The following is a 17,323-nucleotide window of genomic DNA, read 5'->3' on the forward strand; positions in this document are numbered from 1 at the left end:
ATTCTTTACTTATTGTAGGAACCTGTGTGGGAATCCCCAGGTATGTTCAGAATTAGTCCAAAATGACAAACAATACAACAAACCCACAGACATTGCCAACATCCAAGCTGACAGGTTCAGTGCAAACTCCCCCCCCTCCCCACCAAAAGGGCAAATATCTATCCCAGCAGAGTGTTGGCCCCCTGACATCACAGATGCAAAGGTAACAGCCAGCCTCTCCAAAGCAAAACACACAGCATCAATGGGACCAGATGGTGTCCTGGGCTGTGTCCAACATGAACCCCAAGCAGAATTGAACACACACATAAAACTACTGTTCAATGTCAGCCTTAACACATGATATGTACCCAAAGAGCAGTGTACAGCAACAGTGGACCTTCTCCACAAAGGTGGTGCCTCAACGGATACTGTAAACAATTGCCCCAGAAGCCTGACTAGGTTGGTCTGCAAAGCTATGGAAAGGATTATCATGGACCTCAGAAATAAACATATTGGGGACACACAGACACTGGATCCTACCCATTTTGGCTTTGTTAAGGGCAGATCCTGCCTCTTAAACCTGGTTGAGTCATTTGAAACAGTCACCAAGGCCATTGACGAGGGGATGGTGGTCCACACAGCCTATCTGGACCTTGCAAAAGCCTTCCACACAGTACCCCACTTGGTCATCATAGATAAGATCACCAGCTTCAATAGAAACCCCTATGTCAGTAGATGGGTTGCAAACTGGCTCAAGGACAGAACCCACATGGTCTGAAATGCTGGAGCCATGTCAGACCACAAACCAGCTACAAGTGGGATCCCATAAGGCTCAGTCCTGGGACCTCCCTTGTTTGGTATATATTTCTCAGAGGTACAGGCCAACACAGAAGGACAGTTGGTGAACAAGTTTGTAGATGACTGCAAACTGGGCACCATAATCAACCCTCCAGCTGACACAAGCATCCTACAAAAGGGCCTCATAGAAACAGACAACTGGTGCCAGAGCCATGTCCTCAAGCTAAACACAAAACAGTGTATAGTCCTCCCCTGTGTCAAAAACTAAGTGCCCACGAATTACTACATATGTGGTAACCCATTAAGTATGGAAGAAGTGATAAGGGACCTGGGGACCCAAGTTGATAGCAATCTCACATTTGACAACCATGTGGCTAAAGTGTTCAGAGAAACATTTCATATAGCCCACCTAATCATGAAGGTAATCACATGTACATCAGTGGAGGTCATTGTGCCTCTTAACTCATCCCTCATCAGGCCCATAATTGAGTACAATGCCCCTTGTGGGGTGTACCTTTTCAGACACCTGCAGCAGCTGGAAAAACCACAAACATACCTCACCAGGAGGATCAAAGGGCTCAAACACATGCCAGTCACTTCCCAGTTAAAGAAACTGCAGCTCCACTCAGTGGCATACTGCCTGCCCAGAGGCGATCTGGGCAGATGTATAAAGCCATGTCCAACCTGGAATCAATGGACATGCTGCACCTTGGAAAATAAGAATCCCATCAAACTATGTGCTCAAGAGACCTGAACCTCAGGACTGAAATAAATAGGACATGCTGGAGTGACAGATCCATAACCCAGAGGCTCCCTCCACTCTTGAGTAAACTCCCACTCCAGGTTAGCCAGAGTCCCTCATTGACTCTCTTCAAGAGGAATCCTGATGAGTGGATGGGAGATTGTAGGTTTACCCTGGGTATCACTTCTATGTCACTGCTAGCCAGAGGCACAGTATACTAACTATGAAAAATGTAATGGCAAACTCCACTTACAATGTGTGTTGAAAGCCAAACACACTCTGGCTAGGATTATAAATGCCCTAGGGCAGATAGCCTAGTATGAACCTATGAACAAAATCACACTCACCAAGTAGTACAACTGTGGTCACTGTGGAGTAATGTTTGCCAATGTCCACCCAAGTTGGTGAATACACAGCAATGTTGGACAAGCCTGGTTTAAGTACACCATAGCTGAACAAAATGCAACATGCTCATAGTTGCCCAACTGGCCCTTAATTAGTCTGGTCTGCTCAGTATGAGCATTTACAGCAGTGATGGGACTCAAACCCATGATACTATGCACCATAATGAAAGTACTGAACCACTACACCATGACAGTATTGTAGTGTTCAGCCAGTATAAGAGAATGTTGCCAAGTATTTGCAAACTATCCCATGGAAACCCTGCAAGCACAGCATAATCCCTGTTGAGTTATGACACAAAGGAGTCTGGCAGTAAGAAAACAACATGACTACCAACACACACAGTATTAATGTCAATATTGGTCATGTTCACACACAACCACAAATGTAGTGGACTTCAGATCACAACATATGGAAAGGTCACACTGGGCATGCTCACACACTTGGATAAATGAGACACATGTCAGGCAACAAACCATGGAAAGCCTGAACTGGGCATGCTCACACACTTAGGCCGTGTCTGAGTATAGCAGTCAGTCACACATATCTGGCAGTTGCATGTGTTAAGCCAGGAACCTCCCACAATCCAGCAATCCACCCTGTGCACACAGTTAAATGACAACAGGCACATATATTAATATACCGGAACCCTGTCATGATCAAACATGTTACCACACATTGTTCACAGAAACTGTGAAAGCTATGGCAATAAAGACCTGCAAACAGTAGCAGCAACAAATATTGTGCATCCCAAACATAAACATAGGTGCAGAGGTGAATACTAGGCTGTCTGCCCTGGGGAATTCATAAGCCTAGGCAGAGTGTATTTGGCGTCTGCCTCCCCAGTAGAGTAGCCTACTGTGCCTCTGTAAAGTAGGTCACAGAAGGCACTCTTTAAGGCTACTTTGCTGTGACTCTGTCAAGCAGGGACACAGTGGAGATCCCAGGGGTGAATATGCAATTTCCCATCCATGCAGCTGTATTTTGCTGGAAGAGGGTTGGTGAGTGGCTATGTCTAACTTTAATTGGGATTCAATTCCAGAGTGAGGGGAGCCTGTGAGTAATGAATCTGTCCCTGTAGCATGTCCTATTTATGTTTGTGCTGAGGTTTACGTCCCTGGAGTGTGTAGCTGTAAGGGTCTTGGATGTTATCAGGTGGAGCATGTCCGTAACTTCTAGGTTTGAAATGGCTGTGTACGTCAGGCATAGATTACCTCTGAGTAAGTGTTAAGTGACTGAGTAGAGCTGGAGATCCTTTAGCTGAGCTGCATAGGATATCTGTGTGTAGCCCATGATTCTCTTCGGGAGGTACTGTTGTGTTCACTGTAGTTGCCACAGGTGTTGGGTAAGGTACACCCCAAAAGGGGCATTGTAGTCAAACATGGTCCTGATGAGTGAGTAGTAGAGGGCCACAATGACCTCACATGATCTACATGCAAACACCCATGTGAGAAGGAGGGCTATACAAAGTTCTTAGCAATGACTCACTGTCAATGTGATTAGCAAAGGAGAGGTTATGATCTATCTGGGTCTGTGGGATATTGCTCTGTTATGTAGTAGCTTCCTCCTTCTGTTGTACAGCTTATATATGGCTGGGGTCAACCAGACAGGTCTCCTGTTTTGAAGGAGTCATGGTTTTATATGGGATAGCATGATCAATGCATACTTGCAGCTGCTCATACAATGCGTTTGTAAAGAATTCTGCAGATTGGTCTGTATTAACCTCCAGCACAGGGCCTTTGAAGTATTCCACCCCAGTCTTCACAAGTGCAAATTCTGCCTTCGAGAAATTCTTTACAGTGCTTTCCTTGGCTGGGTGTGGGGACAGGATATGGATATCCAGGGAAAGTTGAACATGGTCTGATCTTAACAATGACAGTTCTACCTCTGGTGTGGAACATAGAGTCCTCATGTTGGTGATGATCAGGTCCAATATGTATTCCCCCTGGTGGGTGTGGTGACTGGTTGTGCCATAGCACATGGATTCACAAATTGTAGTGGCTGTAGGGTGATGTTGAGGGCTTGAGTGGTATCCCCAGTCAATATTTGTGTACCTGAAGTCAACCACTATAATGGTATGTGTGAAGACCTTCATATCCGACACTGTACCCAGGAAAGCCAAGTGTGGTTACTGGGTATGGCTGGGTGGTCTGAACTACACACCAAACCAAAAGGCAGTTTTGCACAATGGTAGATGTATATGTATGGCCTGTCATGGTTAGTGCAGTGGGACCAACCCAGAGGTGTGTGTATCTGTGATGTATATGGATACACCCCCTATGTGTATGTCTGCAATTCTTTGTGAAAGGAATGACCATTTTGAAGACTGGGATAACACACTAAAATATGTACATTCTTCTTTGGAAACACTAATGATGTCAGCATCCTATAAATACAGCAGGAGAAGGGAAATCATCCAGTGATGCGAATAGTGTGCTGTGCTAATGCATCTCTCTCAAGTGCCATAACCTAGTTAAGTAGGGGTTTGAATCCTACAAATGCCATGTGTGCGTTTGTCACACAGTTTGTGAATGTGTTGTGTGTTTTGCTTTCATTATTGTATGACATATTATTATAACAGTAATTGCCATGCACACATCAGGTATGTGTTTGCCACATACAGATATGTACCTGTGACCTATAATAGTTCCTATGTGTGAAGCCTGACGCATATGAATACAGTTGTCACCTTTGCCGTCATGTGCCACAGCTTACCAGACCTTAGGCCATACATGTATGTTGGTGACAATGCAAGCTACTGCATTTATCTGTGTCCTAGGCCAACTATGTGACGCACACCCATGAAAGCTTTGATAGATTAATGGCTCATGTCTGCAGTATATGTCAGACATGTTAAAACACAGCAAAGTCTGTGAGTGATGGCCATCCAGTGTAGGTGTATGGCAACTGTTGCCAATATGCATACAGACACCTTCTTGCTTAGGTGATACACAGAGGGACTGCAGAATACCTTTGGAAATGTGAATATCACAGGATAGACAAGATAACACTTGTCCACATGTACACACCATTACCCATTCTACATGATGGGTGCTACCACCTACATGGTACTGTTGGAATACTATGTTAACTACATGCCGATGACAATGCCACAGTAGCGTTACAGCAATATACCATGGCTTGGACAACAGGTATCTGTCTGTATGATACCCTTGTGGTGGTTAGGTGTGTCATGTGTAGAATGCATTGTAGGCCACTGTATGTATTTGCAGTCATGGATGGACATATCCATAGTGTGCTGGCATGTACATGAGACTGCTATATGCCAAAGGGTATTGTTCCCAAGGATGTGTGATGCTCAGTAACAATGGCTACTGCTATAGTGTAGTACTGCAGGGATATCACTGACACCAGGTTCCTACGTCTGTGTATCAGTTGAGGAGACACCATGTAATGACCACTGAATGTCAGGCTATGTAAGCTGTGTATACTACCAGAATGCAGACCATTGACATGTGGAAACTGTATCACCCACAGCATACTGTCAAACCATGTCATGTTCCATGCTGACCATGTTCACAAATGTACATCTGCAAATCGGTGATGCAAACATCACACATGTACTGTCCACACCCCAACACATGCAGGCACAGGTACACACAACAGCCATGTGGCACATGTGCAGACAGTACACTTTGGGAATTAACACTGGTGTATACAAAACTGCAATGACAAACATAGTTAATGCATCATGCATGCTCGAATCTACCCACAACAATATCATTACACTGTACTGTTAACAACATGATAATAATACTACAGTGCTAGGTAGTCACCCTGTGCATCAGTGCCATGCTGTCCTGTTCCAGCATCAATGTTACAGATGGCAGGAGGTGGCACAGTTTCATCATATGCACAGGGTGTGTACTTGGTTTGCCAGAGTCTGCCATTGACACATCCAATCGACATGTATGTGTGTGTGTGTTAGTGAGGGACAACAGTACAAGATGGGGCAATGTTGCTGCGATGTGTGTGTGTGTGTGTGTATGTGTTAGCCCTAGGTGTTAGCATTATGTGTGTGTGTATGCATGCACACAGTTCCACCATGTGGCTGCCATATACGGGTGTTTGTGGACAGCCACAGACTGTACCTACCAGGTCATACAGGTCACTGTCTCTGGCCACGGACATGGTACCTGTGCCTGGCAGAGGTGCTACGGACAGTATCAGGTACTAAGCCAGACTGGGTACTGTCATCAGAAGCAGTGGGTTGTTGACTGGACACATGTCCCTGCTGGGACTGTCCAGAGCCACGTGCATGTGGTCTTCTAGGACGGCCTACTGACAGCACAGACCCAGCATTGCTGGGGCTGGTACTGGCACTATGGTAGTGGCTGCGGGTTTGCTGTCATCCGTGATGACTGGCAGCTGATAATGTTGCTGGCAGATGTCCACGTCGACACCTCAACCGTCCTGCACTGTCCTGGCTCCTGGACATGTAGCTGTGGAACAGATCTAATGTGTCCCCCCAACGTCTATCAATGACCTCGCTGATGTTACGGATGGCAGATGCAACGTCATGCATAGTGTCATTCATAGCTGTGCGATGTGCTCTAAGCTCCCTCAGACCCTGTCTGGTGTACCGTTCCATACATGCCTGCGCCTGCATTGCAGCCTGGAACATAGCTGAGGTTGATAGACCTCTGTGGGCACGTCTGACAGGGGCAGTATGACCACGGATGCTCCCACGAGAACCCCTGGACATCTGCCTGTGTGGTACCATGTCAGGAATCTGGCCATGGCTACTGTGTGGGGATGCATGTGCCAATGATACCACACTACCCTGGTCAATGCCCACTGTATGCTGTCCCTCAGCTAAGGACATTGGTGACAATGGATGTATCGGCAGGATGACTGTGCGCATTGATGGGGTTGACTGCTGTGTACTGTCAATTGGATGACCAACGACAGACCCTGTCACACCTCCCTGTGCCATTACACATGTATCATCATTAGCACTATCCCTAGCAGTGGCTTCAGGTTCCCTGCTGCACTCCACCAGAGCAACATCAGAACCTGTGAGAGGAAGATAGGACACACAGTTTACAAATGTGTACACGATATTAGCACATAGGCACACATGCACACATGCACACAGGTGCACATGCACACAGGCGCACATGCACACAGATGCACATGCACACAGGCGCACATGCACACAGGCACACAAGCACAAATGCACACAGGTGCACATGCACACATGCACACAGGCGCACATGCACACAGGTGCACATGCACACATGCACACAGGTGCACATGCACACAGGCACACATGCACACATGCACACATGCACACAGGTGCACAGGCACACAGGCACACAGGCACACAGGCACACATGCACACATGCACACAGGCACACAAGCACACAGGCACACATGCACACAGGCACACTCCTCAGTACAGCAGATACAAACACAGACACACCTGCAATCCAGCACATACACAATACTGTTTTAGGGTGGGTGACCATTTCACAAGGAAAAACATCACTGCACACATGTCAGCATGCAGGTTATGTGTTGCACAGGAACATGCAGTGCAAGTGTAGACAGCCCTTGTTAATAACAGTATACATGTACTTGATGCTTGTGTGTAGTTGTTCAGTGATTGTCTTCACTCTGGGACACAATGTGTACAAGGACATTACAATGTTGTGCAAGTGTTACAAGCTGTGGATGCATAGATTTGCACACACACACACACACACACACACACACACACACACACACACACACACACACACACACACACACACACACACACACACACACACACAACACATGACGGTGCTACACAATAACAGCTATGTGTACTTTTGTGGTCAGTGGAACTGGATGTGGTGTAGTAACGTGAGCCATGATCAACATGCTTCTTGTGGTCAGTCAACAATAATAATGTGTGCCAGACAGGCAGCTAGCATGCTATGCCTGAAGTGCAGTAAGATGACTACATCCACAATTACACAGCCACTTGTTACATGGGTGTGTAAGGTGGCCAATAGTGAGCATTGCCTAACATGAATGTATTATTTGTTCCAGACTGTTGCACAAAGACATGATATGCCTCTACCCCTCAGGTATATTATGTGTGTTGCATAGATAAGTGGGATGCTGAAGGCTGGCCATACAGCAGATGTCATAATTGGACATGTGTAGCAGGCTAAGGTGTAGTGTGTATGCCAAACATGTGTGTGTTGTGTACATGTGTATCTGGTATGCCTATACAATGTCCAGTACTGTGTTGCCACACATGTGTGTCATGCTCTGTGTATTGCATGTGAGTGAGGCAGCTACTGAGAATAATGGGATATGCATAGTCTCACAGCAAACATGCACAGCATGCATTATGTGTAGGTGTGTTACATGTGCACACACTACATCTCCATATGACATGCACATGTCATTAGCAATAGTATTGTTATTACACAGTCACCAGCATGGATTGGCTGCCTTGCTGTCACTCCAGAGGGACCTGCAAACATATGAGAGTGATTGCCAGTGGCCACAACTGTGCCTTTGATACTGTGAGTATAATAAAATACAGTACTACAACAGGTGACTTTCGCAGGTGTACAGATTATGCTCAGAATATCAATCTTGCAGAAGACTGGGCAGGTTAACAGCTACATAAACAGTACACATCTCACACATGCATAGACTACCAGTACAGAGAACAGTCAACTACAGATATGGGATGTTACCTGCACACTCCATTTCAACATGCTGGGTATCTTCGGCCTCCATGATGACACATGTTTGTGGATGTTCTTGTTGTTGGCCTGGAGCCACAACACTTAGGAGGTGCTCCTCCACACTGGTGAGGTGGGGTGGATAGGTGCCCCACCACCTGTGGCAAGCTGTCTGTGGATATCAGATGCATGCTGTCGGACATGTCTAATTAAATCACTGCAGTGATGGCGTACCTGCTCATATTCCGGTTATACATGCCTATGTTATTTACCCGACGGACAAGTTCTTGCCAAAGTGCAGCCCTCTCATGCTGGTTCTGGCTGGTCCCGGAAAACAGCACAGAGTAATTATGCACCAGGCTCTGGTGGATCTCCTGATCCACTGCTGCTGTATACAGTGGGTTTCTCTGATGTACCATCACCCTGAAAGGAAGGAAAAGAAAAATATGTGAGAAAGTCATGTGGCACACAATATTCAAATGTACTGATATCACTTCACTGCCATATATAGCATCTGTCTGTCTATCAGGGGATACACATGTTCAATACCACATATCAGTACTCAGCCCACAACTGTCTGACAGTGCCTACCACACTCCATATAACAAACTAGTATACACCAGCACTCGGCACACTGTTTGGGATGCAATGCACAACCTCACACTGGGGTATGCATCAAGCTAATGGATGAAGAATATTGTCATCCCATGCAATGAATGCAATACACATGTACAGTTTCAATGGTACTCCACCCTAGTCTTTGATGCCAAACCCCTACCGGACATACGTGCACAGTTGTTACTAAAGCCAGCATACTGCTGTCACAGAGTATACATGCTGCCAGGTACACACACATACCCTGTAGCACACATGTGATTGCGGCCATGGTACAGGCATCATTACACACACATTACACATACATACAACACACAAATGTATGACGAAACACATGAGCATTAACTGTGTACCTTATAGTACTGTGTGCTCCTACTTATAGATACCTATGCATGAGGTATGTAATCTGTGCAGACTACAGGTAACACACCAAACAGTGTTACCACAGAATGTGAACATACACCATACTGTAGTGTTTATGCCTTCAACATCAGGTAGTACAACAGTTCATATGTGAGCTGGATTCAACAGCAGTACCACTTACTAAGCATTCATGTATTGCTTCTGCCTATGATGGGACACCGCAGTTGTACACAGGGAACTACGGCACAACATATGCCAATCTACTATGTTTGCATCCCAATAACTGACACATCTTTCTCTGGCCTGACAGCAAGGACCCCAACTACCATGACAGACACAAACTTACCCTAAGCTATCACACCTTTACAGACCTTGCACACAGTCAGTGTCACACTCATTCAATGTCACATAGCTGGTATTGCACTGAGTACATGTGTGTGTGCATTGTGTCATAGGTAGGTACTATGCTATTGGCCCTGGGCCTAGGGCAGCCTAGCCATATGCTACCCTGCCCTTTGGTACACATGTACTGTGATTTTACTTGCTCCTGTGAAATGGTTACACACAGGTGACTCAAAGGGCATATTAACTATCTCCATGACATTCATCAGGGGTATGTATGACATCTACTAATGAGGAGCCTTGTTTGTTAATGCTGGGTGGTTTAGTCCAGGGTATGGCATATTTGTGTACAGAAACCTGTACCTCCAGCATGTGCTGTTTAGTGCAGTGACAGGGATTAGGGACCTAGGTCACGTAGGCTGGATGGATTGTGAGGTGTTGCCATGGTGGTTGGCCAACTGGTATGGGTGTGACATAACTCTGTATGTCCAGCACTGGTAACCTCTGTGTAGGCAGTATGCAAGGCACTCTAGCTGTGGTTTTGTGAGTCAGTCTGCATAGGGAATGTGTTTGTGGCCATTATCAGTCTTTGTTGGGTATGTCTGTGGCCTTTCCATTTGCTGTAGTTCTCATGGGAGGTACATACTGCATAGGACATTGTGAGGTGTACAGTGGTACACTGACTTACATTTCCCTAGCTGACACACCTTTTGTGATGACACATGCCATGTACAGGGATTACAAGACTAGTGTGCCACTGTGGATATCAAAGGGGAGGCTATTGTACACCTGTGTCCCATGTTCCCTTCTGACACCTCCAGTGGTAGGCAGGCAGCCACCTATGTGGTAGTTAGAGGGTAACATGTTTTGGAAGGGGGTATGGTACTGCAGTATCAACACTGGTGTTTTGTCCATGCCTTGGTCACCAGGCACCTGTTGCAGTACATCTGCTCCCATGTCCCCCTCTCTCACTCTCTCTTTATATAAATATATATATATATATATATATATATATATATATATATATATATATATATATATACATATATATATATATATATATCTATATATATCTATATATATATATATATATATATATATATATATATACATATATATATCTATATATATATATATATATATATATATATCTATATATATATATATATCTATATATATATATATATCTATATACATATATATATCTATATATATATATATATATATCTATATACATATATATATCTATATATATATATATATATACATATCTATCCATATATCTATCTGTATACATGTATGCATCTAAATTTATATCTATATATGTATATATATATATATATATATATATATACATATTCTCTATCTTTCTATCCATATATATATATATATATATACACGCCTCTCTGTCTATATATATATATATATATATATATATATATATATATATATATATATATATATATATGTATATATATATATATATATATATATATATATATATATATATATATATATATATATATATATATATATATATATATATATATATATATATATATATACACTTTTTAACATCCATTGCTGTACATATACATGCACATGTAGGTACATGGACTGCCCACCTTTCATGGTGGGAATATCACTTCTGCAACAGTTGTGAGACATACCATTCTGTAATGATATTGCACACTGTTGTGCATAATGCATTATGCTGTCCTCAAGCCATATAGCTGTAGCAGGCCTCACTGGCTCAATCCCACAGAAGTTCACCACCACATGACATATACCTGCACAGCATGCTCTTTTCAATGCCACACACTACAACCTACATTGATACGTGCACATAGCAACCTTCAACTACATATGTATGTCCAGCCTTCACTAACAGTTGCAGTATGTCCCTTGCCCTATGCACATCTTCATATACATATAGATACAGACTGCTAACACATATGGATGGTTTACAGTATGTAGCTTATTAGATTATGTAGTTTACATTATCTTTGTCTCTGGTGGCTGTCTGGCTGCCTGGGTGGATGGCTGGCTGGCTGCCTGGTTGGATGGCTGGCTGCCTGGATGGATGGCTGGCTGGCTGCCTGGATGGCTGGCTGGCTGCCTGTGTGGCTGGATCGCTGGCTTTCTGGATGGCTGCCTGGATGGCTGGCTGGCTGCCTGGGTGGATGGCTGGCTGGCTGCCTGGGTGGATGGCTGGCTGGCTGGCTGCCTGGATGGCTGGTTGGCTTGGTTTTTCTTTTTTTTTTCTTTTGGTCTGTCTCTCTGTCTGTCTGTCTCTCTCTCTCTCTCTCTGTCTCTCTCCCTCCAGTTGCTGCAATGATATTATTGCATGTGTGGACTGACAGTACAGGCTGCTTTTGTAGGTATCTGCACATGTGCATGTGATGGCCTCTGCACCAGTTGGTGGTCAGCATTTACTAATTGCATGCAGCTTGCTGTGTGGTAATTGCAGTTCTCACTGTAATTTCAGGACACTGCTATAAAATGTTAAGTTAGGTAGGCGTAGGCCTTTCAGTTTTGCAAGGTGGGGACCATGCTGGTTTGCTGTGGACACTGTTGTGACAGTCAGAAGGTTGGTATGTCTCTCATATCTAAGGCTGTGTTGTAGCCACTGAAATGCATGTTGTACTGAAACCTGACTGCTGCTTTTTCCATTTCACTCTTCTCAGTGTGTATGTTAGCTCACACCTGCTAATGCTAGCACTGTTTACATGGGAGTATGTACTTTCCTGTGGGAGTTGTGGATTAACTGGTATACAACAGTAGTTCTTGCAATGTGTTGCTATGGCTTCACTATTTTCCCTTTACATTCACTCCTTGAAGGCCTGATATTTGTCTTTACTGGATTGTGTTGCTATGGCTTTCCTATTTTCCATTTACATTCACTCCTTGTAATGCATGATATATTTCTTTCAGCAGTATGTTCTTATATGTTTTCTGTGGCTTGGTGGCACTGCATGCAGTCTGGTGAGCCCAAGATCTGGGGTTTAACACTTACAAGGGTATTTTAATTTGCTGCTGAGCAGTACTAGGGCCTTGTATTTTGTACTAACAATTATGAATATCAGGCACATGCAGTGCTTGTAAACTGCTATACTGTCATTACTTTGTTAGATGGTTACATCCTTTGATATTTCTGTGTTGTACTCCTACATGAGGGTCTGCTTGTTGGAATAATTATACAGCTATTCGCAGAGTGTGTAACAGCAGGCAGGCTGATATGCCTGTGTATTTCTGACACCTGCAGGCCTCAGATACTCTCAGGTATATATTTGACCAGCCTCAGGGAAAGGTACATATCAGTGGGATACACCAGTGATATATTTCAGATATTCTGCAGTTGTGACTGTGGGGTATTTTGAGCATATGTATTACTACACCATTTCTGACATGCAAGTAGTGTCTACTTTAACTTATTGACAGTCACCATTATGTGGGATACCCCACCTTTCTGCCTACTGTTAGTACATTTTACAGGGAGTCAGTGGGGCACAGGCAACATTTTTTTGCAAATCAGGGACATCCCTGTAAATCAGTCACAGTTGGGAAGTCTGGCCTCATACCTATTAAAATATGGCAGTGTTTATCCTGCTCTGATACTGTGTGAGGTTTGTAAGGTGCTACTGTAATATTATTACCTCCTAGCATGGCTGTTTCTCTTATCACACTAATGTAATGCAATTCCACAAGAATTGCCAGTAAGGATTCAGGGAACAAGCTTTGTGTAATGGCCTTCCTATATTCCCTTTACATTCATTCCTTGTATTTCATGATATATTTCTTTCAGCACCAAGTTCTTGTATATCTGCTGTGGCTCAGTGGTAATTCATGCAGACTAGTGTTTCCAAGGTCCGGGGTTTGAGACTGACAGGGGTATTTTATTTTGCTGATAAGCAGACTGCAGGCCTTGTTATACAGAGTGACTAAGGCACTTTTAAGCAGTTGTAAGCAGGTTTGCGCTGGTTTGCGCTATGCTTACACATGCGCACACTCGCTTAGCTGAGCGCACACTCACTTAGCTAAGCGAACACAAGTGCACACCCGCTGACTACTGCTTAAAAGTGCTTATTCCCGCTAACACCTGCACTAATTTCTTTTAAAGAAAAGAAAATGGGGAGATAGGAAAGTGGTGAAAAAGGGGGCATAAGGAGGGTAGGACAGTAGGAAAACAAGCTCGGGATGTGCAGGAAGGATGTAGGGAAGGCCCATAGCTGCCCATTTCTTTATTAGCAACAGCTGTGCATATGTGTGAAATTTGGTGTGAAATTTTAAACCTTCCACCCCTGAGAGAGGGGTGAGGACAACAAAATATGTTGTACTGCCAATTAGAATTATCAGTTTATATGTCCAGTGGACATGTGTGTGAATTGGGCAGCTATGTATGGGGCGTAATTTTTTTGTGGGAACAGAGTGTCCTTTTTATTTTTTTTTTCAGGTGAGAGTGGAATGTGAGGTACAGGAAGTAGGTATATTTGGGGAGGTAGGTTGGGGAGGTTAACAGACAAGACAAACAAGACGCATACAGGGGTGGAGTATGACACATGTGGGGGGTAAACACAGATGACGGGGATGGATGTTTGGATATCGCAAGCCCATGAGCCCACAGATGGCAACAGTGGAACTGAAATCCCCACCCATAGGCAGTTACCACTGTGCCTTCACAGCCCAGGCTGGGGCTGTGCTGGGGGCTGGATAGGACAGGCAGACACACCCGTGAGTTGCGCCACCCTCGCCTCAAGCTGGCGTATGGGATCAGTCACAGAACGCCTGATCTCACTACGCACCACAGAACGGACTGTATGGAGGGTGAGTGGAGGCTCTCCTCTGGCCACGCTTGCAGAGGGGGGACGAGCCCCTTCCCCTGCAGCGCTTCCACCTGAAGGTGGCACAGGGCCACTGGAGGAGGAGGTCCTGGCCTGGGCACTGGTGCCAGGTGCACTCGCCAGCTGAGGTGGGAGAGGTGGGTCCGCTGGAACCCGCCTTCCCTGTTGTCCTATGTTTAGCAGTATTTTATGGCATTTTGGGTTAGTAACAAATAACACCATTCAAAATTAGTTGTAACAGCATGCATCAGTATTCCCATTAACCAAACACCCATGAATTCCGAACATTGAGCAGCAAGCATAACACATGCATATTTAGAACAACAGTGCACATTCCAACAGCATGCAGGGTTGATTGGTGGCAACAGGCCATCAGGTTTGGATATGTGAACAGGGCACATGCATCAACGTACATGCAGATATGTATAAACCAACAGGACAAATGTCCATGGGAATTAATTGTGAATACACATACCCAGTTTGGTGTGGAATGGCATAATTTGTGAAAATAGGGTAGGGTGGAGAAATATTACATTAACAACTTAAACTACCTATACATATACTGTACATTCCTAGTAGATGCAGATATATATCCTCTACATGTATTAGTACAGTTTCATGTATGTAACCTTAGGAATGTTGGTGATGGGGATGTTACTGCTACATTAATATACATTCCATTTTTATTCATATATTTTCGTATCTGGCTGTGTTCAGGTACAGCATCCTGCTACATTTGATTTATATGGGTCTAGACAACTGTGGATGTTCAGCATTTCATACAACCATACTATTTCCATAATGCAAGGGTACAGCAACATATCCAGTTTGTGGGACGGACACAGTCCATGTTCTGTATTTTATTTAACACATTACACTCTTTGGTTGTGGCTGTCTCATTCATTTCATAATGTAGTGACTGCAGTATACTTTTATTCCAGACTTATTACAGCTTTATTGGTGGCTTCAGACTGTCTTTTTCATACTTTCTCAATTATTTTATATTTATATTTCAGACTGGTACTTAATTCTAGGCATTATTAACATTTATTACAGGTTTAAAACAACCCTTTCCAGCTGACCCATTTATTTCATATGGCAGAATTTACAAGGATGTATTTGACACTTGTCTATCCTTTGTTGATTGATTACCACTCATTTTCTGGCTGCAGCAGTTATCTGATATTACAATACAGGTGGACACTTCTATTTGAGACTTGTTTAATCTTTATTACTGGATTGCATGACACTATTTTCCAGGTTGCATCACTTATCTAATCTTACAATACTAGCAGAATCTTTCTTCTAGGCTTATTTGACCTTTATTAGTGGGTTACAACACTGAACTCTTTTACAATCTGTCTCACTTATATTCTATGACAATACCAGCTAAATAATTACTAACCTGCCTGGTGGCGCAACCTCAGCAGCCTATCAGCATAGGCTCGCTGATTCATGGAATGAACACCTGCAGCTGTAATATAAAGAAAGTAATATTGGAACATACATCCCATACTATAGGCTAGGATAGCATTTCTTACATACTTAGTGGGGCGTTGGGCCTTTGGCGGGCCTCCTGGATCCAACGGTTCAGTTGGTCCTCCTTCTGTCGCTTCAGGTCCACATGGTGGTGATGTACCTGTTCACCAGTCCTTGGAATGCCTGTGGCACTGGTGAGATCATGTGCCAACCAGTTCCACGCCTCTGCATTGTACGCACCCCAGTGAACCTGGCCCTGCATGAGTTGTGCTTCATGATCATGGACTAGGAGCCAAACCATATATTTTGACTCCTCAACACCCCGCCTTTGTGCTCTAAAGCAACTTCCCTCTCCTGCACCTGCCATCCTGACTGCAAATGGGTACCAGAATCAGTTATGCTGTGAATTCCTGCCTATGGGCTTATATATGCCGGTTTTCCCGCACTTATCTGTGATTGGCCATTTTGGATATTTATCAGCTTGAAAAAACCTGCTTTGTCATGCTTCTATTTCCATTCATTCCTATATATATGCTAATACTGCATTTCTCAGTACAACTGTCATGGCTTAGTGGTAAAGTGCTTTGACTATGGTGCACAGTATTCCAGGTTCGACCCTGGGCATTGCTTTTTTTATTTTACTACTGTCTAGACAGGCTAGGAGGTGTGTCTGTGTAAAGGCGGCTTTGATACAGCTTGCCCAATGTTGCCCGATGGTAAGCTGGTTGGCGCGCTGCACGGCTTCATGCAAACGGCTCACGCTGGGTAATTTATTTAGCTATGAGCACTCATATTACGTTGGGTGCAGTGCTGCTGAACTATGGGCACTCATTTTAAGCGTGGTAAAGTGCTGCTCAACTTCGGGCACTCATATTATACCTGTTAAAGTGCTGCTCACCTGCGGGCATTCATATTAAGCTTGTTAAAGTGCTGCTCACCTATGGGCACTCATATTTCGCTTGTTAAAGCACTGCTCACCTACGGGCACCCATATTCAACTTGCTGAAGCCTTGCTAAGCTATGGGCAATTCTGATCCTTTTTTTATATTTTA

The sequence above is a fragment of the Protopterus annectens genome, chromosome 11.part0 (genome assembly GCF_019279795.1).
Source record: "Protopterus annectens isolate FY-2018-M chromosome 11.part0, PAN1.0, whole genome shotgun sequence".
Taxonomy (NCBI): domain Eukaryota; kingdom Metazoa; phylum Chordata; order Ceratodontiformes; family Protopteridae; genus Protopterus; species Protopterus annectens.